This window comes from Lutjanus erythropterus, chromosome 15 (genome assembly GCF_056507025.1).
Source record: "Lutjanus erythropterus isolate fLutEry1 chromosome 15, fLutEry1.hap2, whole genome shotgun sequence".
Lineage (NCBI taxonomy): Eukaryota > Metazoa > Chordata > Actinopteri > Lutjaniformes > Lutjanidae > Lutjanus > Lutjanus erythropterus.
This window is the reverse complement of record NC_139331.1, coordinates 23,157,072-23,181,562: the sequence shown is the minus strand read 5'-3', so window position 1 is coordinate 23,181,562 and position 24,491 is coordinate 23,157,072. Positions and strand designations below refer to the sequence as shown.

General features: G+C 39.0%; 1 long non-coding RNA gene and 1 pseudogene across 1 annotated transcript in view; one reads left to right on the top strand and one right to left on the bottom strand.

Annotated features, from left to right (window-relative positions):
* The first annotated feature begins 519 nt into the window (after positions 1-519).
* The window catches only part of LOC146314415 (uncharacterized), a 102,630-nt gene continuing 78,658 nt past the window's right edge, over positions 520-24,491 (top strand). The window contains exon 1 of the long non-coding RNA XR_014771916.1: positions 520-838. This is a non-coding gene — a long non-coding RNA (uncharacterized LOC146314415). The remainder of the gene's footprint in view (positions 839-24,491) is intronic.
* The window catches only part of LOC146314417 (uncharacterized), a 48,504-nt pseudogene continuing 28,246 nt past the window's right edge, over positions 4,234-24,491 (bottom strand).

The window sequence follows — 24,491 nt, the reverse complement described above, 5'->3', positions numbered from 1 at the left end:
GTAAATAATTGAAGAGCTATAAAACTCTAGTAAATTCAGAAAATGACATCATTTTATTATAATGCAGCCGTTAAAACCAGGAAAAGACCACATCTGTGCCATAATCACAATATATAGCCATAATCTTAGAGAATACCTAGCCTCATATCACAGTATCGATATAATATAGATGTATTGCCATATACAAAATAAAACACGACAGTGATTAGCCCAGTTGGTGTGAAAAATGTTTAAGTAACTTGTTATTGCATGTATATTTTGTTTCTTTATATTTTAGAGAAGGTGAACATTTGTAATTTATTTTTCTGGCAAAATTATAACATTTACAGAAATTTTGTATTTTAACTATTTAAAATAAATTAAAATGTCACATCTGTAAAATAAATAAATAAATAAATAGAAACAATTACGCAGCCGGTGGTGGATACAGTTACCCGGAAGTTAAACTGATTGGCTGAGGGGCAGGCCGGGGTACCAACAGGTGTGTGAGACTCTGACAATCAAACTTGTCAACACCCGTGCTGAGGAAAATTTCGTACTGAGGGTGACGTCAGAACTTTCAGACTGTTCTTACGGTCTGAAGTTGCTGTTTATATCGTTGCTGAGCAAGGATCTAAAGCCAAACTAGCGCACTAACCAGCCCGTCAAACGGCTTTTGACGGGGTAGGTAAGCTAGCTGCGTTGCTAACGTTAAGCTAGCGCGTTCCTGTGGATATCGCTGTGACAAGTAAACCAACGGGCGAATCCAGACGTCTCTACGTGGTTGCTAAGGAGCGGTCTCCAAGCAACCAGTCGCTTCCTATTTCGGAGGAACTGTGAGAAACTTCACTGCTGTGAGGTGAGTAATCCACTTCCTTTTCACTGTGATGAAATGCAGCCCTTTTGTTTGTAGTTTAAATGTTGGTCCACACTTGTGTAATTTATTGATTCAGATACTGAAGTTTTCATTTGTTTAATGTGTGCAAATATATAATGGGTTTAAACGATATCTGAGTATTTCAGACCTTTGGATGTATGAAAGCATTATGTCAGCAGAGGTGATGGCTCTAGTAGACTGTGCAGGTAGGCCTACTTCTACATGTTGTGTGTTGTGAGAGATTTTTTTGTAGGATCAACCTGCTAGGAGCAATATTGCATATTAATTTTGGCATATAATTTTGATTTTGTAAAATACTTCAGGGCAGTAAAGCTGTCTGCCTACACAAAGGGAGGGATTTTAATTTTTCCAGCCGATAGTTCCTTACCTATCCAGTATTTAGAGAAGTGGAACCAAAAGGTCAAAAGCAATTTAGATACATATTATTATTGGAGTGATAGTAAACAAACTGAGTGTGCTGTTCCTATGGTTAGCAAGCAGGAACTGAGCCTCTTTCTGTTGTGTCAGTATGGGCTGTGAAAGTCTGAACATTTTCAAACTGTCTCAGTACCAGAAACAACAAGACAAACTCTATTGTCTCTTGTGCTTGGTGATTAAAATGAATGATTCCTGTTATGACTCGGAGCCCCGTTTTACTTCCCTTCTATCTACTAACAAGTGTGAATACTTTCGTCGAGAGGAGCAGTTCTCAGTCTCGATCACTGCTGGATGCTTACTGATTTGCAGTACCCAAACTTCCTCATGTTTCTGTCTTTTTTGCTTTTCTGGTGGTGCAGGTTTTATTCATTGCCAGTGAAATGGTACGTGAACCAAGAGGAATGTTATGGCATAGCTGGCAGATTTTTTTGTTTTTAACTTTTTTGTAGGAATGCACTTTGGACTTTTTTCAGCTCAATAGGGAAAATGATACAGATGAGATGAAACAGATAATTTCCCATTTTTGTATTATAAAAAAAAATCATATAACCTGTAGTTTATGCATACTTGAGCATAAGAAATGCTAAGATGTAGTGAGCAAAGAAAGGATGATTTAATATTCCATAGCTCTGAATGAACCAAATCTAACTGACTATGTTTTCAAGTAATGTTCATCAAAAAACTAAACAAAAACATTTGGGCATTCATCAAGCATTTGTCTTGAAATTCATATGAAATGCTTTGACATAGTCTGTCAAATTAGGTGTTAGTATAGCCCCTTTTTATTGGCTACTATATGCAGAAATTGATATAGACCCATCTAACTGGATAGCCCAATATCAGCCTTGATATTTATCGTGAATCCCTAAGGTTGTAATATATTTATTGGAAAACAAAACACAACAAAAAGCTCAATGTTCATATGTTTTGTCAGACACTTTCTTTCATAAAACATCACATACCTTCACATTCTTGGTGTATACTAGGTTAGCAAGCATCTACATTTGGTTCTCATCACACAAGTATAGATTTTTATTTGGCTCTCCTCAGTGAGCATTTAGACCGGTCCACTTTCTACATTTTCAAATGACTGCACTGTAGAAACTTCAGCACTGATTTACTAAAAGTTCAATAACGAGGCCTCTTCATCATTGCCATAACTCAGATGACTTGTTGAAGGGAGCTGCTCTCAATTATAGAGAAGGTGGTAGAACATAACGCTTCCTTTATAGCTCTGAAATCATTTCACAGGCTCTGGTAGCGCTGGCATAATTTTAAAAAGCTCGGGTCTGAGGTAGCCCATTAAAAATACTCATAAACATTAATTTAGCCAGTGGGATGTGAGATTGTGTTACCTCCTTGGCAGAAATGTGTATGAAATATGTGGTTTTACATTGGCCAAAATAGTTCCCAGCCCTCGCTTCCTTTGAAAAGTGTATAATCTAGACTGCGACTGTTTGTCAACTCGGTGAAATTGGACGCACCCCAGTCACCATGCGCCTTGTCATGATGGTGATGGCGGTCTTGTCAACATAAAACCCTGCAAATCTGAGGGAGGTTACCAGGCCAGAGAAATGTGAAGACTGATTAGTGCAGCACTTTTCATATATACTAAAGCCAAAAGATAAATAAAACTCCAGTGATGAGGGGTGGAAAGTTACTGGGACGTCTCCAGTACAATGTCCTGTTTGAATCTGGTTTTGAATCATTATTGTTTTAGGTTTGGGCATTTGAGGCCTTTCTTACATTGGAAATTCATAATAAAAATATCCTTCTGTCCCTCATGTTAATCTAATAGCTGCGGTTACTGTAAAAACATTAAGAATGATTTTACATATGAAGCACACATTTTTCCCTCAAACACAATAAAAGTTTTAACTTCAGTCATCCAACAACCAGACTGAAACTGAAATAACCAAGTAGGGCGAGACCAAACCATCAAAACAGAAACTTAAACGTAACCTCGTTGTAGACCTTCAATTCATAGCATTCGACATCACAGATTTAAAGAGTGTTTCAAACAGGTCTGATGTTGTGGTCATTGAAGGCTATTTCAGCTAGCTGGATAAACAGTCAGATCACAAATTAAGAATGTACATTTTAATCTTGTATAGTTAGCTAGCTACCTCCACTAGCGACATCCATTGAAATATAACAGAAAACTGTCCACAAAAACCTGGCAAGCATTGATTAGATCAAAATAGCTGTACAGTTTGTATAGACCATCATCCAGTTAAAGATCCAGGTGCATATGTATTTTTTGAGTGAAAAACATCACTTTAGCAGCCACTTGCAACTGCTACCACAACTAACATTTCAGCTGAAAACTGCAGTGGAAAAGTCACTCACTACTGATTGGTCAGGTCAAAATAAAATAAGATAATCCATGCTCTCATTAAAACATTTTAAGGAGGATGTGAAAGTGAAGTGAAGAAAATTAAATGGCATTTCAGTCAGATTTTATGGTGCCTGAAGTTGCATTTTGAACAAAATTAGATTTCCCATAGTAATTATACATTATAAGTATAATAATTAGGCCTACAGTATATTAATAAACAAATCAAACATTTCACATGATGTTCTGCAGCTCAGTTTTACAAGAAGAAGAAGAATGTCATGAACTGCTTTACACAACAGTGTACACTGAAGCAAATTAAATAAGAAGAAAGATGATCATTAATATGTTTTTTTTAAAAAATAAATAAATAAATAAATAAAGACAAATGCATAAGGACCAACACCAGGTAGGGGTCAGCAGGGTCAAGTAGCAACATCATCCTTGGGTTTATGGGTAATGCAGTCCATTTTTGACAACCAGCAGCAACGGCAATATCTCTTTACTCTAATAGCACCAATGTATCATGATGAATTTGACATGTTGAAATGTTATGTTTTCAGCATTTCACCGCAATCTTAAAATACACTTCGTAATTTAAATTTCAGGTGCTGTGAGCATGTGGAGAGCGGGTCAGAATGATGTGAGGAGTCGGATATATGAGCAGCCCTGTGGTAAAACGGGCTTGGCTTCCTGGCACACACTAGGTACACCCTATTGATGCTCAGCCAGCAGCCTGACCCACACCGGGTCAAATTTATGGGTAGATATTTAGCTTGTCTCTGCCACTCTGTTGGGCAGAAAGAATAACATTGTGCGTCTTCGAGCCTGGTGATGTTTCCCCCCACAGAGGAACCAGCCTGGCTGCACATCACAGACCTGCTGAGAGTAAACTGAAAATGTCAAAAACACTCCGTCACCCTCCTATTCAAAGTTAGCGTGTGGTCTGTAGCCTCATTTTATCATTAGCTTTATGAACAGTTTGGTTTCAAGATCTGAGTTTTGAATTTGGTTGCCATGGAGACATCATGCTCATCCCTCTGATCAAACCAGCAAATGATTTCCATATAAGCGTGTAGAATCAACATAGCCTGTTCGTACTAATATATCAACTAGACAACATGTTTTAGTATTTAAATTAGCTTTTTGGGTTATTCTTTGTCAGTCTTAGACAGTCTGTAACACTGATGATAATAAAACAGGAAACAGTCACAATGTGTCATTGTCAGAATGAGGAAGTAAAGATGCTGCGGTATCAATATAGTTTTCTGGAGAAATTATGAGTTACTAGACACCAGTTAAATGACCTTACCAATGATCCTGTTTCATCACCAACACCAGAAGGCAAAACGTATTTAAATAAGCATTTTAAAATGCTGAGACACATCATTACTAAACTCTCAGCAAGTTATCGATGGTACTTTCACCATGCACCTCTTTTTTTTTATTTAGTATGAATTACATATTGTAGAAAAATGGGGAAGTACCGTTTTTATTTTCCTGTTACATGAACCTTGGAACATGCTGCCTTCCAGCTGCTCCAGCAGCTCAACCCCAAAAGTAGTTTCACTTCTCTATGGCTCAAGTTTTTCGTTTAAGTTGCAAAATACCTAGTGAGCTCGTTGGTACAATCACTCTCTCCTAAACCACACTTTACACTGAGTGTAGAACGTGGGATCTGGCTTACTCATTTGCAAAGAACTTCAGTGTTACTGTGCTTAAACTGAACTACTGTTTATTCTGTGTTCCACCACATAATTACAATTACCTGTAATACCTTAAGTGGAAATCCACAATTATGTGTAATGCATAAAGTGGAAATCCCTTTTTACTGAGCACTTACCGTTACTGCTGTTGTGTTTTTCCACTGCACTTCCCAGAGTGAACAATTACTGTGTCCGGATCTCTCCTATGATTTCCTGCTGATGAACTTTGACTTTTATAAAGTGCTGTCTTTTGTTCATCCAGGGTGGATGGTGCGGCTCAAACAAACTACCTAGAATAATGCTGCAGTTCCTTTTTAACTACCCCACTCTTAGGCCCTCACTATACTTCAGTCGTGGTGGTTGTCGGATGATCTAAGAGTGTCTGAAAACCCCTGCCACCACACCTTTCTGACATTGGAATTTGGGGGTGGGTTATGACTTATGCCCACTGTCTGAAACCGACCGAGGTACCAAGTTTGCTTTATTGTTTTTGGAGCACAGAGCAGAAAGGGCTGTGCCTTAGGAAGGTACAGTTGTGTGCCATTTCCATCTCTGATTGAATGATTTTCATGTCTTGTCCTTGTTTATGACAGCAGGCTTTTAACCCCACTTTCATGCATATCCAGTACAACTAAAAACAATTTAGCCCGTAGACCTGGTTGTACAACACAAACTTTAAGCATTTGCAGTGGCCTGTCTCCCGGTCTTAAGAATGTTATTGTACTGACACAGCAAGGATGCAGAAGCAGAGGACTCTGGCAAAGAAACAAAGGGCGACATTGTATCTGTAACAGTTTTGCTCCATCCTCCTTGTGACTTGCTCAGATTTTATTGATTGTTTCTACTAATGAAGCATGGGACAGAGTTTTTTAAGACCCCCACCCACCCAACTCATTATGAGATCCATTCTACACCACCCGACCCAACAAAATATGTACTTATTAATGACCCAAACCCAACCTGACCAGCAAATCACCAACTCTGTGTATTATTTGTATAATTGTCAGGATCATGACAGGGGGCACTCTCCAAAGAGCTGACCCTGCTGCTGGGGGCAGAGAAGCAGTCAGAGTGCTCTGTTTGTCCCCTGTGCAGTAGTGGAAAGATCTAGGCTATTAAATAAACAGCCAGATACTCTAAATGTGTTCTTCAATGTTGAATAGCAGTGAAACAAGTAACCCTTCATTAAAGTCATAAACTCTGTGGAAGATGAACTCTTGCACGCAATGATTTGTAGGCCTAAGTTATTAATACCATACTTGGACCGCTGCTTTTTCACTTGACCCATCCGCCCAATCTTGTCCAACCTGTGGGTCAAATACACTAAAAAAATCTATGAATGCTTGCAGTGATCAACTGTGAGCAAACAAAATAAATAGTAATTTTTCTAGAGCTATGTACCAAAAGAGCAAGGAGGAGTTATTTGACTGGAGAAGTTTTGATACAACTTATTACTGGGTTATTTCAGCTGATACTAAAGGTATTGAGTACCGATACTCAGCCTTAGTCACCATTACCTGAAACAACACACCTCCGCAAACTCAGCTGTGTAGTTTAGACTAAAAGCTTGATATCTAATGTCACCACCAGAGGAAAAACACACCCTTTAGTACCTAACAACACTGGGTTTGCATAGAGCAAGGGGATGACATGCAGCAAATGGGCAACAGGCAGGAGTCAAAGCAGTAGCCGCTGCAGAGAGCTGACGGTCTCAGTGCATTGGGCGAGCGCTTTACCAACTGAACCACAGGGGTGTCCATGTAATTGTATTTTTAATGTGTTTTGTTGGGATGCACCGATCAAACAGCCAGAGACCGGAACCAACCGGTTTTCAGCGTGACCAGCCCTGACCGATGACCGGCCGGTCAGCATCACATTTCCGATCTGATATCCGCCCATCATTGTCACACGAGTTCTGTGCAATGGTCACATCATGTGTGCATCACACAAACTGACCATGATATCACACCCACCACTGCGCGGATCACAGCTACACACACTCAGACATATGCTTGCATGAAGCTGGTGTCAGTGACAGATTCCAAGAATACGATAAAGAGAGGATGGACAGTCTACAACGAGACAGAGCAGCTGACAGTGATGCAGAACCGCCGTAAACCTTGTAGCTCTTCATGCTAATGTTAGCCAGCAGCAGACTGCTGTTCACAGAGAGACAGTTAAAATCTCACCTCCTGTTCTGGCTGAACAATGTGTCTCCTCAAACATGTTCTCATCCAGACTCGTTTAACTTCTGCGTCTGTTTTTCTCACAACAAAGATTTACTACAGCAAATTGTTGCACCACGTCAGTCTCTGGTTTACATCTGCTTCCACAGGAGATTACGTGAAGTTGTGTCCCGGACGAGATCGCGTTCCCCCATTCATAATCTGTTCATAATCTCAATATCAAACTAAAATAAGGCCTGGTTGTAACCTGGAGGATTTTGGAGAAAATTTAAATAGTATTTAATGAATATTTAATAGTCAGTGTCTTATTATGAACATCGATTTCATTTTTCCAAGAAAAGTAGCAAAAATGTTTGTGAATGCTGTCACTTACAGTTCTTACAAAGACTAAAAATCGGAATTGGCCAAAATCAGAATCAGCAGGTCAGACCCTTAAAAATTCGGAAATTGGAATCAGCCAAGAAAATTAAAATCAGTGCATCTCTAGTATTTTGTTTTCATGTGATATGTTGTGTTTTTAATGTACCTGATTTTCCGAACATGTGACTAAAGACAAATTTTATTTATTTTTTTATTGTTTGCATGCTAATTTTAGACGGTATTTACTATTCCATTCTATTCTATTCTATTCTATTCTATTCTATTCTATTCTAGTCTGTGTGATAAAAGAATGGGTGCTGACCCACTCAAAAGTAACCAAATATTATTTTAATATTCTCGCAAAACACTGCTAAGATTGGTTTTCAACATGCTTTTAAATCAGTCAGCATATGAAGCTGAGTATAATTCATACTTGCTCACTTGACACATGACAGCTGTCTCTCAACAATACATATTGTATTGCACAATACTCTGCATTGTACTTTGGCAACAGTGAGTAGATTGACAGATAGATAATTAAATGCAGTGATCTTACACAGAACCTCTATTACCCTGCCTCTTCTGCCAAGTGCATTGCATTTAAGATGTGCATGTGTGTGTGGTTAAGGTGTCTGTGCTGGGAAGGTGGGTAAGAACAGAGAGCTTGGGAACTGCCGGGCTTCTGCAGAGTCTAAGCAGCCCATTTGTCAATGTCACAGAGCGTGCTAATTTGTAGTACAGCTGTTTCTCTGTATGATGTGTTGAAACACTCGATCAGAAAAATTGGGCTGGACCAGCTCGTGTCTCCAGCTCATAATAATGCCCCATTCACAAGGTGACCAGCGTGGGCCGGGCCTCCCATGACAGCAGCGGCAGCCTGTATGAAGTAGCAGTAAACCTCAGCTGCTCTAATTTGTAAACTAGGCGAGAGAAAAGAGCTCGGAGAGTGTGTGTGTGTGTGTGGCACTGGATACGGTGGCGGTGGCGGTGGGCAGGAGAGGGGCAGCACCATATGTTCCTGATTGACGATGATTGAATCAAGCGCAGTAGCAGTAAGAAGGCGTTTTCTAGCCAGTCAGAAATGTGTGTGCACTGAGGCATTTGACAGAGGGACAGCGAGATCCCGCTGGAGCTTAAACAGGCAGGACAAATCGATTAGTGATGACCCATTACTCCAAAGAGTGTGTGGAAAGGCACCATTACTCTCCTGGAAAATACTCCTGACACGGAAATACATAAATCTCACCGTGCATGACTTTGTCTTGAATTTTTATTCTGAAGGAAGAGTCATTTTTATATTGGCGTCATAAAAATATGACTAAAAAAACAGCTTCTGGGATGCAAAATCTGATCTCCTCCACAGTGTCAAGGCTACAGGAAGATATGAAAGAGAAATTTGGGTTAAGTTCCCCAAAACGCTGGCCTGTGACATGATGGCCTCTAGTGGTGCACTGGCGATTGACACAGACAGCTCAATCATTTCCTTATAGGCGTGTGCTGCCAGGTCCAGCTGGCTTTGACATTAACACCAGGGCTCTGACTGACAGAGGCCCTGGCCTTGGGCTGGGCTCCTGGGGCCTCCACAGTACATTCAGCTCTCCTTTTAGCCTGTTGATTTACTGTCCCCGGTGGCCGCTCGTTGATCCATTTCCCCTCTCAGTTTGCTCACAGGGCACCCCGAAAACCATCCTCCAGCAATATATTTGCTTTATGATTTCCTGAGGAGCCAATGAAGAAAAACAAGCCCCCGCTCACTGCACCTGTTCCAGTTAATGTGCAGCGGGCCCAGTCGGCCTCCTCTGGTCTCAGTGGCTGGGGAAAAGCAGGAGGGCCGCGGTGTCACAAGCTCCATGTGGATCTTCCATTTCCCCCCCAGAACTGGCCCAGTCGGGACTGAGCAGCGAGGGGAACATAGGGGATAGACGGCGTATTATATGTGTGTCAGTTTAACACACGCAGGTCAAATGGGGCCCACGTAGAGTCTTGCTGCGTGTGCATTATTAACATGTGTGTGGGTGTTTATGTAGCCCAGCGCCCAACATGGAGCTGACATTAATAAGGGAAAGTGATGGGAACTTGCTTACATCATTTTGGACGACATGCAGATGTGACTGAATGGAAGATCTTAGCCATCTTCTATTTGCTCGATGATGTGACCAGCGTGGTATTTACATTTTCCAAAATAGGAAAAAAAATAACAATAAAATGGCCAGATTTATTTGCCCGCAAGTGAATTTTATAATAAAAACCCCTGCCTTGTGATCCAAGTTAAAATGACAAGTAACATGGAAATGTGTTTTGGAAACGCAGGAGTAGTGGGTGAAGACAGCAGGGTGAAGGCCTGCTGGGTAACATTTAGTGATTCAGGGGCACTGTGTCCCATTTTACAGCGGCGAACAGGCTCTTATTTGACAACCAGTTCCTGTTTTTCCAGCTATGCATGTTTCCTCAAGTGTTAATGGATGCTTGAGCTATTTCATGACCCTTCTTTGACCCTTGCCCAGTCAATATACACTGTACTTGTCAGTAATCCAAACTACAAACGTGATATATCTAATACAGCGGGCAGGGTTTTTTACTCATTATATCAACTTCTTAAGTGGAAGACCAGGCAGAAATCCCCCCGCCTGAAAATGTGATCCATTTATTTCACGGTCTGATATTTCCATTGATAGAAATGGCTGTAATATATTTTCCAAGTCAGAAAAGAGTGAATGATATTGTCAGTAAATTGCCAGAAAATCCAAACTCATAATTCAGGCAAGTTCCTTTTTTATTGTTAAAGCCACTGGAACAGGGCTGGGCCAAGTCTTTATGGGGCTGGATACAGAATTTGATTTGGGCGGGGCCCCCCCACTGCCCCAGTGCTTCCAATACTATTGATTATTGATAATGCACCCCCCTACTGCAAATCTAACACATCCATTATCAGTTTTATTTGTTGCAGCTGTCTTGTTTGCACCATACTAATGTTTTTGCCCTTCTGTGGTTATTAATCATAAAATGGAAGAAAACTCGTAACTCGTTAATTTGCACTTTAATGTTCAAGGTAATAGACCTGTGTGCATGAACTTGACACCAGCTCTGACAGAGACAGCTGGACTTTATTAAAACAGTATTAATAGCTAGCCACTAGTTAACATTATAATGTGTTTTTGTATGATTACCATTGACAATAATATCTCACCAAAAAAAATTCAGGCGCTCTTGGGAGACCTCTGGTGGCCATGGGGGCTAAACAAGTGCTTAGTTTGTTTGTGCCTCCAGCCGACTCTACACTGGAAACACAAATCCACAACAGCCTTCTAACATTATTATTTAGGGTAGGGCTGAGCGATATATCAATTATATTTGTTACATTCAAGTTTGTACTAATGTGTGATATAACAGATGACCAAATTATTATATTCAAGTTTTCAGTGTTTCCACCAGTCGCTGTTAAGGGACAGTTACTTTGTTTCAGTCAGCCATAAAGCTGTGTGTTGTGTTTGCTGCTACAGAAAAGACATAAAAAGTCATTGTTTAAGTAACTACAGTTACATACTACAGTGTCGTCTTGTACTCTTCACAGCAGAGCTACTCCATGAACAGCTAACTTAGCTAGCTAGCAGCTACGAGTAATTGCATTTTTTTTTTTTCGCCATGGCAGAAAAACCACCACATGAGTTTTCTACCAGGTTTGTTCTGATACCTGTATTGGAAAATGCCTCTGATACAGCTTAAAATACAGCATTGGGAATTTGTGAGTACACAAGCAATCTGACACCACGTAATTTATTAGCTCCGCTAATAACCCTGCTACTTCACAGCAGTGTCCCATATGCCAAATTTTATGGTCAGTGAAGGAGAGAAATGCCACCTCGGCATCAGATCATGTTGTAAAGTCTGCGTTATTGCTGTTACTTATGTGACAGTGCATAAGCTGTGACTACTACACCACGAGACAGAAAATATAGCAGAGAATGAGTGAAACATCAGGAAGTGGGAATGCGTACTTTCAAATAAAATTTCAAAATAAAAGTCTGAACAAAAACGTCTGACCTTGAAGAACTCATAACATAAAATAAAGTTTCTTTCAAGAAGGCGCACTTGGTCCTGTAGGGTGATGTGATTTGTGATGTGATTTGCCACACTAACAGTCTTTAGAAATTTTCTAAGCAGCCAAATTAGCTGTTTTTTTAAACTAGGTTTTCTAATAGTTATAAGTGTTTATTTTCACTCTGATTTTTGTGAATGCTTAATGAGAAACTCAACTTTGATACCACATTTGCATTTTTACTACTTAAAGCCAAATTTACAGGAGCTTTAAAAGTCGGTTCTTATTTTGTGTCGATTCTTTTTTTTCTTTTTCCTTCACCACCATTATTAGCCGACAGCAAGAAAATTTGGTTTGACAATTATGAGGTCCATGTCTGGATAATTGCATTCTGCAGAGTGGGAACAGCCCTCACTTCCTCTCGGTAAAGCCTCTGAACATGGTAGATATCACCAATAGTCCATCTGAAAGCTGTCAACTGCCTCGCTGGCCCAGTTCTTCCTGTTTCCTTGGAAGTGGCCCAGTGGTAAAGTGGCCCAGTGGCTTTTAGGTCAAGAAGAGAGGTGAACAGAATTATGAGAGGAAGCGTGCATGTGGCAGTGTCTGCTTTTCTCAGTCATGTGTGTTTAAGTAGTAACCTGACAGAGTAAATGTATTCCAGGGTGCTTTTTTTCCATCTTAACTCACGTTGTCTTCCTGATGGCAGATGCATTGGAGCTCACCCTTGCGTGTAGTTGGTGAGTGTGTGTGAGTCCTTGTGCTTTTCCTTATGTTGTTTTTTCCCCCTCCTCTTTTTTTTCTCCGAGCTTAAACAGTGTGTTAACCACCAGATCCCATCGCTATCAATCTTAATGGTGGTGGGTCAATGTAAACGCACACATGTGTAGGCTCTTTCTGCAAGCCACAGTTTAAGAATAATTCCCCCCCACCAAAAACGAGAGAGGGAAAATATTCTGGCCCCATTAACAAAATAGGTGCTCAGAAAACACCCCAGTCGGCCCGGAGTGATAGCTACTTCCTCAGCTTTTCCACTTCATTGATGGTTATGTGAGTTAAAACAACGGGCTTAATGGAGACTCCGGGCCCTCGGGGGACTAATCATAGCCACGTGACTTCCTCCGGGGCTTCCATGAAAATAACTCCATTACAATGGCCTGTGATATTAATATCGGCTTTGGGAAAGTCAGGCACGGGATCCGCAGGGAGGGCTCTGTATGAGCAAACAAAGAGGAATGCACGGCATTCGAGGGAGCGAGGGAGGGAAAGAGAAAAGGAGAAACAGAGCAAAAAAGACAGAGAAAGAAAATATTGAGCCCTTTGTGATGAGTGATAGCATGTTGCACAGTCATGATGTTTGCTTTCTCTTTTTCTGAGCTTCTGTACTGTGTTTTTCTGAGCTGAAATAACTGGTAGAGACTAATTGGTAGTTCCTGTCTCATGCGTCAGTTGTGAAAACAGATCTTCGTTTCCTTACCAGCGCTCCACATTTAAACGCACAAGTAAAGACAGGTGGTTGAATCAAAGCAGTGAAAAGTAACAACATACATTTGGTCAATACTGAAGTACTTTATATTCCGTGAAAATTTAAATTTTTAAGCCACTATCTTTTAGAGCAATATATTACATTGTTTACTGTATCTGACAACTGTAGTTCATTCATTATTGAAAGATTTTCATGCAAAATAAGCTATAACCATGTTTATATTACATTGTCTGGAACAGTTCAGTCATAAAATTGTTGAATCAAACTTTAGTTGCTTTTTATGACTTGTCAAAAATGTAACTGCTTGTGTTAAATGGACAAATGATATCATCTAATACTGATCGCAAAGACCTGAATTGAATCAAATCGAAATCGTATTGTGACATTGTCATATTTGCAAACATCACATTGTCATCCTAACAATCACTATATCATATTGTGATGAACCTTGTGATTTACCCCTCTAATGATTATCTGGATCCAGGGCCCAAAATTAGCACCTACTACTCGTCAAATGCAATTAAAAATCCCTATTGGTGAATAAAATAAATGAGTTCAGCAACCATTGTTAGTTGCTGAAATAGGCCTACTTCACTACAAACTCTCTCTGTCAAAACCTGTACAAAAAACTATTGGCATGGCCAGATACTATTTAAAGGTACAGTAAATAGTCATAATTTACAAGAATGAGGTCAACTGAATAGTTGTTAATAGTATAAAATTAAATTGATGATATAAAACTAATCTGCCACTGTCTGCATTTGTAATAAATCCAGGTTCGTATGAAAAAACAGTCACTTCATTTGCTGTACCTGCCATTTTAACTGACTAAATCCCACATCAAGTATTAACAGTCATAGACAGGAAGTGTTTCAAAGACATGTCCGATGGTCCCCGCAGATGATTTTTTGGCCGGGCCTCCATTTTACCATCCTCTCCTCCCGCCTGTAAACCTGCCACGCTGTCATTCTCCTGTCTGTACAGGCAGTAATTCGTCGCCAGCTGCATTCAGAACAATTAAACCTCAATGATCGCAGCGAGGAGAAGTCGCCCACCTCAGAGTTCAGAATACCCGCTGAAGACTCCCAGGCCTCCTCCGCTTCCTCCCATTCAAACGGACACGTGCGTTATAGCTCCTCCAACCAAACGGGACATCTTATAGAGCAGCTGAACTCTTGTATAAGCCGTCACTTGTAAAGAAATACTCGAGTTCAGTGAATCATAAGCCAGACACTTTTTTCTCTAGTTCCTCCTGTTGTGGGAGATTTATTGAATGAAATAACACTGGCTTCACTTTTACCCCAGCTTTTATGAATATATATATTGTTTTAACAGCGCTTTTAAATTCCTCCTACACTCCCATTAGGGTCACAGCTAGGCCTTCATCTCTTTGAGGATTTGACATGATAAAAGAATTCAAACATTATCATAAACTATTTGTCCTGGACAGACCCCTGCATTTTCTCTTGAAGTATGGAAATAATATGGGCAGAGAAATACTGAGGAGTGTGTAAAGTGTAAATCCTAAAGTCTTCTGCTGATGCTGTGCAGTTAACAGGACTGTGGTTAAATCAGTCTTTTTTTTTTTATTATTGTTTAGAATTTAGATCTGTACACAGCCACAGTATGGAGTGTGAAAAATGTTTCCTTCTGGTGCTCTTCAGTTTAAAATGAGTAGAAAAAAATCTGAAGCATTCAAGGGGGCAATGCTTTAAAAAGCCTTTTACTCATGGCTTTAGTCATGGTATGAGGTAACACATGCCTGCATTTCAGCCATTAGGTTCTTCATCATGTTCAACTGTTACTCATCAGGCATGTTTTTAAAGGCACAGTTCACCCCAAAACATTGTATGTTATATTCAGTACTGTTTACCCATCTAGATTGTTTTGGTGTGAGTAGCAGACTTTTTGAGATATTGGCCTTAGCGATGCTGCCTTCTTGAATATAATGAGACTAGATGGCACTCAGCTACTGGTGCTCAAAGTGCCAAAAAATACACTTGAAAAATTCAACATTAGTGTCTTTCCAGAAATGATAACCTGATTACTTAAGATAATCCGCAGACCTCGTTGTAAGCAGTTTTCATGTAGGAATTACTTTCTTTCTACTAGAAAGTAGTTCTGTATTTCTGGAAAGAGACATTGCAGTTGAGTTTTTTTTTTAAAGAAATCTTTCTCTTTTTTTGGTGCTTTAAAGAGCACAATCTGAGTGCCATTTAGTTCCATTATATTCAAAAGAAGACAGACATCTATAGCACCATATCTCTAAAACTCTGCAGCTCACAAAACAATCTAGATGGATAAATAGCACTACAGGTCAGGCGAAAAATATGGGGTGAACTGTCTCTTTAGCTGTTACTATGACTAAATAGCCATGAGTTATTAAAGGCTTTTCAAATCATTATCCTCAGGAGTGCCTCAGATTTTGTCAATACTTTCAGATCTGTATACATCTTAAAATTTTAAATCTTAAAGTTAAACTGAGCTAAACGAACCACTCGTTATGTGCAGTTGAGATCATGTCACAATTATAGGGACCAGAATTATCATGTATATCAGTATTTTTTTTGTTAAAATGTGGTGATAATTAGGAATGTGCACAATTAGTCAACAGAATTATTAAACATTGCTACCCTTGCAAGTTGGCATCAGTCGGTTAAACTATTTATTGATATTTATTTATGTACGATACCAGTTAACAGTTGCCTGTTGATACATAGTTGCCCACCACGAGTGGGGCTGCAGCCGTGCTGTCAGAGGGCGGCCCCTCTCCCCTCGCTAATACAGTGGGTTGATCTAGAAAATGAAAATAAGATTGCATATAACCACTCAAACAGAGCGTAATTCAGCACAGGTATGTTAACCTGCAAGGAGAACGGGCTGCTGGTCCTCGCACTGCAAACCTTAGTCAAACTGTGTGGCAGCTACGTTAGGATGGCGAATATTTTCTACTGACGTTTGTGGATTTGCTGCTTTTCACTTTAATGTCATTTAGGTAACAATATCTTACACATACTTTTGGAGATGTTTGGGTTTTTGACTGTTGGTCAGGAAAATTATTTCACCATTTTCTGACATTAAAGACATCTGAGCAATTAGTTGATTTATTAAGAAAATAGACAATGACCATTAGATGCAGCTCTAAAATGCATCAGGCAATATGAGATTTTTTAAAGGACCATTAGCTAAACTAAGAATAATGCAAACAGGACTTTATTTCATTTCATTACCTCATATTATTGTAATATACATTTACATATCCACGTCAAAGTTTAAGACGAAATTCAGGACATTTTCTAATTTAGTTTTTAATTTAAGTAAGATACAGACACCTCTGTGGTTCCAAGAAGTGATATATAATTCACTTGGAGCATATAAAGATTTTAGAAAAGCAGGATCCCAGCAGCTCAACAGTAGTAAATTTAAAAAAGAATCAACATAATCCAAATAATACATGGCTTTAGACTGTGGTCTAAAATTAGAAGAAAAGGTCCAACAAGTGCTTTGCACTCCATAGAGTTTTTTAAATTAATGGTAATTAGTGGAATTACAGTGAGTGGGGAATAAATTTGCAAGAAGATTTAGGAATTTCCAGCAGCGACTTACACCACAAGTAGTGATATGGCTTTCACATCTTTCTAGTGAAATATTAGATGGCAGTAGCCAAGCCAAAGAAAAGGTCCTCCTCCAGGGTCCAAATAATTATAAGAGTGCCATAACAGATCAAACATTATTTCCTTGACCTTGTCTCCGGCTTGAGGAACAGCTCAGACTTTTTGGCTGGAAGCTGCAGGCAGCAAAAACCTCTCTGTCTGCACGAGCTCTCACTACACGGACCTGACGTTTACACAGGATTAGAGATTCATTCACCATTAAGTAAATGACCCTCTGCTGGCCAGGAGCAACACTTCTCTGACTGTTTGGATTCTGTGGTACAGAAGTCACACAGGGATTAGTTTAGAGCATAAATCAGCTGCTTTTGAAAAGTTAGAATAGAACGAGCCAAAAGATTCCTTGCTTACTACCTGAGAAAATACAAACCCCAGTTCCAAAAAAGTTGCGATGTGTAAAATGTAATTAAATAAATACTGAATGCAGTGATTTGAAAAAAAAAAAGCGTTTTAGCCTATATTCAATTCAATACAGTTTTTAATGTTCAAATCTGTTAACTTTATTGTTCTTTGCAAATATACACTCCTGAATTTGATGCCTGCAACATATTCCAATAAATCTGGGACAGGGCCATGTTTTCACTGTGATACATCAGCTTTTCTTTAAAAAACACTCACTAATTATTGAAGTTTTGAGAGTGAAATTCTGTCTCATTCCTGCTTGATAGACAATTTAACATGCTCAACAGTCCAGGGTCTCTGTTGTCGTATTTTGCGCTTCAGGCATCAAATTCAGAATGAGCGTGTATTTCCAAAAAAACATAAATATTAAACACCTTGCATTTGATTGTATTCGGTTGAATACAAGTAAAAAGGTATTTGCAAATCATTGTATTCTGTTTTAAATTTATATCTTACACATATTTGCATTTCACAGCTTTTTTGAAATCGGGGTTTGTAATTTTTTTCCACTGACACATTGTTTGAAGTGTCAGGTTTGTTGCTGAACTTGCTTTTTATCCACATTTATGGTGTAGGATAAAACGATGTTTTTCGGCTGCACAGATGCACTGTGGGCTGCACACCACATCTGAGAAAACACTGATTGTTGTCTCACGTCCACTTTAATTGAATCCAAGGAAGTTAAAGTGAGTTGATGAAAGCCAACATCGTGACATTAGCTTATATTTTCAGGTCATGATGTAATACTTTGTTTTACATGAGCAACAATGACACTTTCAAGTTTGAAAAATGAAACAGAAATCAAACAACCGAGCTAGAAATTTAAAGAAAAGAAACAAATGAGCTGAGGTCGCTGGGAGCACAGCCATGGGTCTTTTGTTGAGTTTGTTGAGTCAGTTGCCTCAGGCTTTCCTGTCAGGTGTGACCTCATCAGCTCTATTGCACGTAATGACTTAATTTCAGGAAATGCAGTCTGTTAAGAATGCAAAACTCCTAATTGTTGATCCTTCCCTTCTTAGAAAGTTGGCAGTGTGGGAATTGAAAGTGAGCCCTATAATTCACCCTGGTGCACCCCACTTACTTAAACAAGCCGCTGAATTTTCACATTTGGCCCACAGGCAATCACACCTTCTGCCGCTCAACCAAAGGGCCTTCTAGACCACAGGGAGAAACATAAAACTTAACCTGGTCAACCGCTCACAGCTGGATGAAACAGTCCACATTACTGGGATACATGTGTTACAATATATGTTTGAGGGCGAACTACTATAACACCTAAATAATTTTACTAGCAAATGATGGTCTTACACAACAGCTGGAGCCAATTTTGAAGAAATGGAATTCCCATTATATATTTTATTTTAGTTAAAATCTTTAATTTACTTTGATTTTTTTGTATGTGATCATTGTTTCAGAGTAACATTATCAGTGTGTGAGCTCAGATTATTGTTGATCACTTCCACGTTTGTGTGTTCATCTTACTGGTGGAAAAGTCAGATAACTCAGATGTGAGAAAGATGACACTATTGATTATGTTTTCAATGAATCATTTAGTCTATACTACATTTACTTACTAACTATTCTTACTGTATAGGCCTACATACTGAGTCCAAGGTGATTTGTCCAACCAACAGTCCAAAACCCAAGATATTCAGTGTACAGTTATATAATACAGAATCTAAGTGTGAAGATTTTCTGTTTCTCAAATCTGATTGGAGAAGCTTGAACCAAAAATTTTTTGCATTTTTCCTTGATAACTGATTTAAACAACTAATCAGTTATCAAAATTGTTGCCAGTTAAAGCTACATTGCGTGGTTTTCACGTAAACAAAATCAAGTTATGTTTGTATTCAGTTTCTCTCACCAAAATGCATCCTGTGTCCTTGAGGTCTAAAAAACATGAATGTATTTACTTGATAAAATATTTGCAGTCCCCTCCCCCCCTTTTTTTTTCCTTTCTTCCATTTTCATTAGTTTAACTGAGAGCAGTGCTTTCTTTTTCAGGAACGCCCTGATCATATTCGCTCAGTTACACATTCAGACCTGGAAGCTGCCCAGTACAACCACAGACTGATCTGCTGGTCACTGAGCAGCTCAGCTGGAGCGGTCGGGGTTAAGAGCCTCGCTCGAGGGCACCTCAGTGATAATAAAATGCTAGCTTTCACTCAGATTTATTCCTGCCAGTCCAGGGGATTGAACTGCTGAATTTCTGGTCACAAGTTAGCTTCTCAAATCCGTATATCACTCCTGTGTGATTACAGTTGGGTACCAACCGAATTACGGTGGTACTACGTTACGTTGACGTTAAATCAGTTTTTTTTTTTCGACATCTGCTTGGCTTAGCATTTTTACTAGCGTTAGCTAAAACTCAGCCACTAGTTGCATCTGAAACTTCTTACCAACATGTTATTTAGTACACCACAACAGTGTGTGAGCTTTATTAGTTTAATCAACCCAATGTTCATGAACTGCAGGGAAATCTTACAGCATGCAGCACAGTAGTATTATCGACAGCAACAACATAACAGAGGGGATATCACATGTGCTTCCTCCGAATCGACAGTGTTGCCCTGGTGTGTAAAATGCCCTAAATAATTAATTAAATATGCACAGTAAATAACAATATAAATAACGCATTGTTTCATCTCTACAGCACTGATTTTGATTAACTACAGCATATCTACCGCACACAACCACCACTTTCAACTGCATCATCACCCAAGTGTAGAGTAATTTTTTAGGACACGTGACGTGATGTCCACACAGCGATAGATTTTCCATGCCAAGTAATTTCAAACCTCTGAATGCACATTTTCCTACTTTACTGAAAAGGCAGAAATATTTGGATGTTTGGACTGGAAGAAAAATATAGTCAGAAATTCAAAACTTTACAGTATATTATGTTTAGGTGTGGCTCACAGTACTGTAATGTATATTGGAGTTTATAAATAAACTTTATGGCTGTGATTTGTTGTAAGAGATCTCACACATGCAGAACTTCCTCTGTGATTCTTTACCGATAGTGCTTGACATTAACATACACTTGAACCACGAGGCATTATGAAGCGGTTCAGTGTAGAGTGTCACGATGTTCTGTTTTGCATATGGCTCCCACAACTCCATCATCACTTCAGCCACCTGTCAGCTGAGCACCATCAGCATCTGAACTTGGCTCACAAATAACCCCCTCATTCACTGGGGATATGACAGATGCATGCTTTAATGTTGATGCTGATACATAGTTGTCCCATGCAGGCCTGCGGCCGTTCAGTGTTCAATATTAACAGCCAGAACTCTGGAGAAAAGTCAGGGAAGCCGGTGGTGTTATGGTGAGTGATTTAGGATGGAGCTGAGGCTCGCTCTATTTCTTCCTCTTTTTTGAAATGAGAGCTTTTCTTTTGTGCCACCCTTTAGAGTTGGGGTTTAATTGTCAGGAAGGGGATAGATTTATTTCCCCATAAATTACACAGGTTTTCTGTGGTAAGACTCAGAGCATAATGTAATCTACACATGTGCGCACATGTGCATTGTGAGGGTGGGTGATGTTACGGCTCTATTTCCCTTCACTGCACTCAGCAGAATCAAGATGTGATTTTTGTTGTTTGAGTCTCCATTTAAAGCTATATGGAACATTTCCACATTAAAGTGTCTACAAATGCTAGAAATATGTTATATATTTTGTTGAGTTGTGTTGATATTAGGGAGTATTTCTAATATTGATATATCAGCCAATATTCTTTATACAGAATATAATATACAGAATATATACATAAACATACTATTGCACACGTTTTTGCAGTGATCCCTCCAAAGTGGTGAACACTCGTGACAAAGATATTTAATTGAGGCAGAATATTTTACAGTTTAAAGGTACAACATGTAAGTCGCCAAGCATGAAAATCCATCTGACAAACTCTGGCAGAAATCATCTTAACAGATGAGGTAATGTTTTAAATGTATTAAGCATTAAGTCAGTTTTATTCACGTTATGTTTAGTCACATTTGCTGACTTCCTTCTTCACTTCTTTGACAGACACATCCGTCATATCCTGTGTTTTTCCAGGGAAGTTATAGGAACTAGTGGCTAGCAGGAAACGCACTGTTACCTTGAATAAATGACAGATTTCTCTGGTTTGACAATTGTTAGAAACATTTGGTATAATGTAAGTACACAACTCGACAACAGATATAACATAGGTCTAGTGTTTTTAGACATTTTAATGTAGATATGTTACATATTGTAGCTGTAAGAACAATATCAGGGCACTGAAACAGTTAGCTTTAACCAGTATTGTTAACAATTTTAAATGATTATAAATGAAAAAACACAAATGGAGTAAAATATAAATATTAAATTTCCACTGACAAATGTATTGTCTTGAAAAGGATCAAATACGCATTAAAAGTTGTCTATAAAGCTAAAAAATAAAAATTTGTTTCCATATTGGTGCATGTGGAACAACATATATGCTAATACCAAAATATAGACTGATGTAGCCGTTTCAAACAAACCCAGAGAAATTGATAATTAAGTTAAGAGTGTGTTTCCTATGAGTTTCCTGTGAGCAAAGTCTTGCTCATAGGTGCAGGAAATTAAGAGAAAAGGGTTAAAATCCATCTAAGATTTGTAATGTTGTATAAAATGTTAACAGAAAAGCAAATGGAGTGTTCATATTTAATAACTTTTATTCTGTACAACTAAGCAGGAATTAAGTACAGTAACCACAGGAAACGATTCTTTATCTTTTCTACATGTGGAGAGGGATTTCATTTTATTGAATGACTCACTCTCTCCTGTTACAAAAGACACGTTTATCCCTCAATGTTTTCATCTCTCGATTCAGAATCTGCACAGAATTTATAACATTTCCGAGTAATTACAGCAAAGAGAGCAACAAGCTTGATTGATGCTCCATATGAAACTGAATTGCGGACGTTTTGCCAGGGTTTTTGGAATATCCTCTCCTTTTTTTTCCTGAAAATTGGTCGGTTTTCCTCCCTGACCTTACAGAGTCGCCACTCTGCATCGTGAGGAAGCTTCTGCAGGGAGCCATAACTACTGCCAAAGGCCTTTTAAATCCTCGATTTGATGGCTTGAGGATTCGGCAGGAGGATTCGAAAGGGATGAAGAGAAGAAAATTGCACATCCTTAAGAAAACAAAGAGCATTTCCTTCCCTGTGTCAGGATGAAAAAGAGAGAGGAAAAAAAGTAGAAATACATACTAATTCATCATTGGCTTTTACTGCTCCTTGATGGTCCATAACTCACTCTGACCATGATTCCCTTTTCCCCTTCATACTGTCGGATTCACAATCCACTACGCCATGTTTTAATGACCTTATTATAGGCAATTCTACACTGTCCAATAAAAGTTTAACACTTTGAACTGTGATCCATAGTATGACTAACATATTTTATAATATTTCATGAATTATACAGTAATGGAATAACAGAGAAAAGAGCTCAAAAGTCATTGGAACGGAGAGAATGAGGAAATCGCACACAGACTGAGTGACGAAATGACTCGACTTTGTCCTCAAATCCTAAAATGATGACTCTCTATTGTTCTGTTCATCTTCTTATATTGACCCGATGCATGGAGGTTTTTATCAAAGTTTTAATAGCAATTCAGTGTAGCTGACAGGCATGACATATGAGTTCATGCTGTAACCTGTCTCGAGGCAACATTTAAGCACCACTGCCATATGGCAACTCGATTTTGGACGCTCTGCTTGACTGGATTCCTGAAAGTTGTCTGGTACTGTCATTGCTCATCCTACAGACAGGAGAGTGTATCTTCCCAACCTCTATTCCTTGAGGACAGTATGGAATTGACTGAATAGACAGGCAGACCAGCAGATAGATACATACCGGAAGATGGATAGATTCATATAATGCATGCATACATTACATTCATACTCTACCTACAGGCTTCGATATTTATATTCTAAATCCTCAGCAAAGGGTTGAGTCATAAATCAAAATCTGAAACAATGGTAGCATTTACAACTACTTTTCGTAGAGATGAACTTCACTGGCAGTATCCTTTGGAAACTGGAGCCATAAATTTTATTACTATTAAATGTTTCTAAGGGGAGTTGACAAATAGTTGAATGGAGTTGATTTTCCCCTCCTGCTCTTGGCAGGGCTGCAGGGAGGAAAATTCCCTGTCTTGAGATGAAAAAAAAATGCACTCACATCAGTGCTGCCAATCCATTCATCTTGATGCTGTTTGAGTGTAATTTAAGCCTTTTTAAAACGCCTGCTGAAAATACAATGTGCTTAAGGGCAGTTGCGAGCATTTTATGAGCACAATAAAATTGTCACTGCATATGGATTAGATGAATGTTGATATACGGGTATGACGTTTTTCATGTGCATGGGTGTTTACAGCTGAGCGTTAATATGTCTGCTGCTGAAGGAGTAACTGTAGGCTGAAATTACTCCAATTTAGACCTCACTGGAATTAGCCATATTCTGATTTCAAAAACAGCAATAACCCGAGCAAATTAGTGTTTAAATCACAGATGCAGATCTGTGAGGACAAAATGTGATAAAATGTGAGGATTAAGATCGTAAATAATGGTGTGTTTGCAAGTTGCTAGTTTAACAACCATAACCAAGCATATTTGTTATTTAAAGACTTTGGAAGATAGTTATTTAGTCATATATATTATTTAGTAGATAGTTATATAGTTAACTATCTTTCTAGCCACTGCAGTAACCTAGACTAATTTCCAAAGTCAAACAGGATATCAGCTCAGCTGGTAGAGCATGCATGTGTTGAGGCTATCAGTCCTCTGCAGTGGCTGCTGCTTCAGTTCCCACCTGCGGCTCATTTACTACATGTCATCCCCTCTCTCCACCCCACTTCCTGTCATATCTTCAAGCTGTCACCTATCAAATAAAGGCAGAAAAGCCCTTCAAAAAAATCTATTTAAAAACTATTTTATTATATGGGCTTACAAGTTAGATTACAAAAAGCCACATGTCTGACATATTAACTGTGTGTGAGCC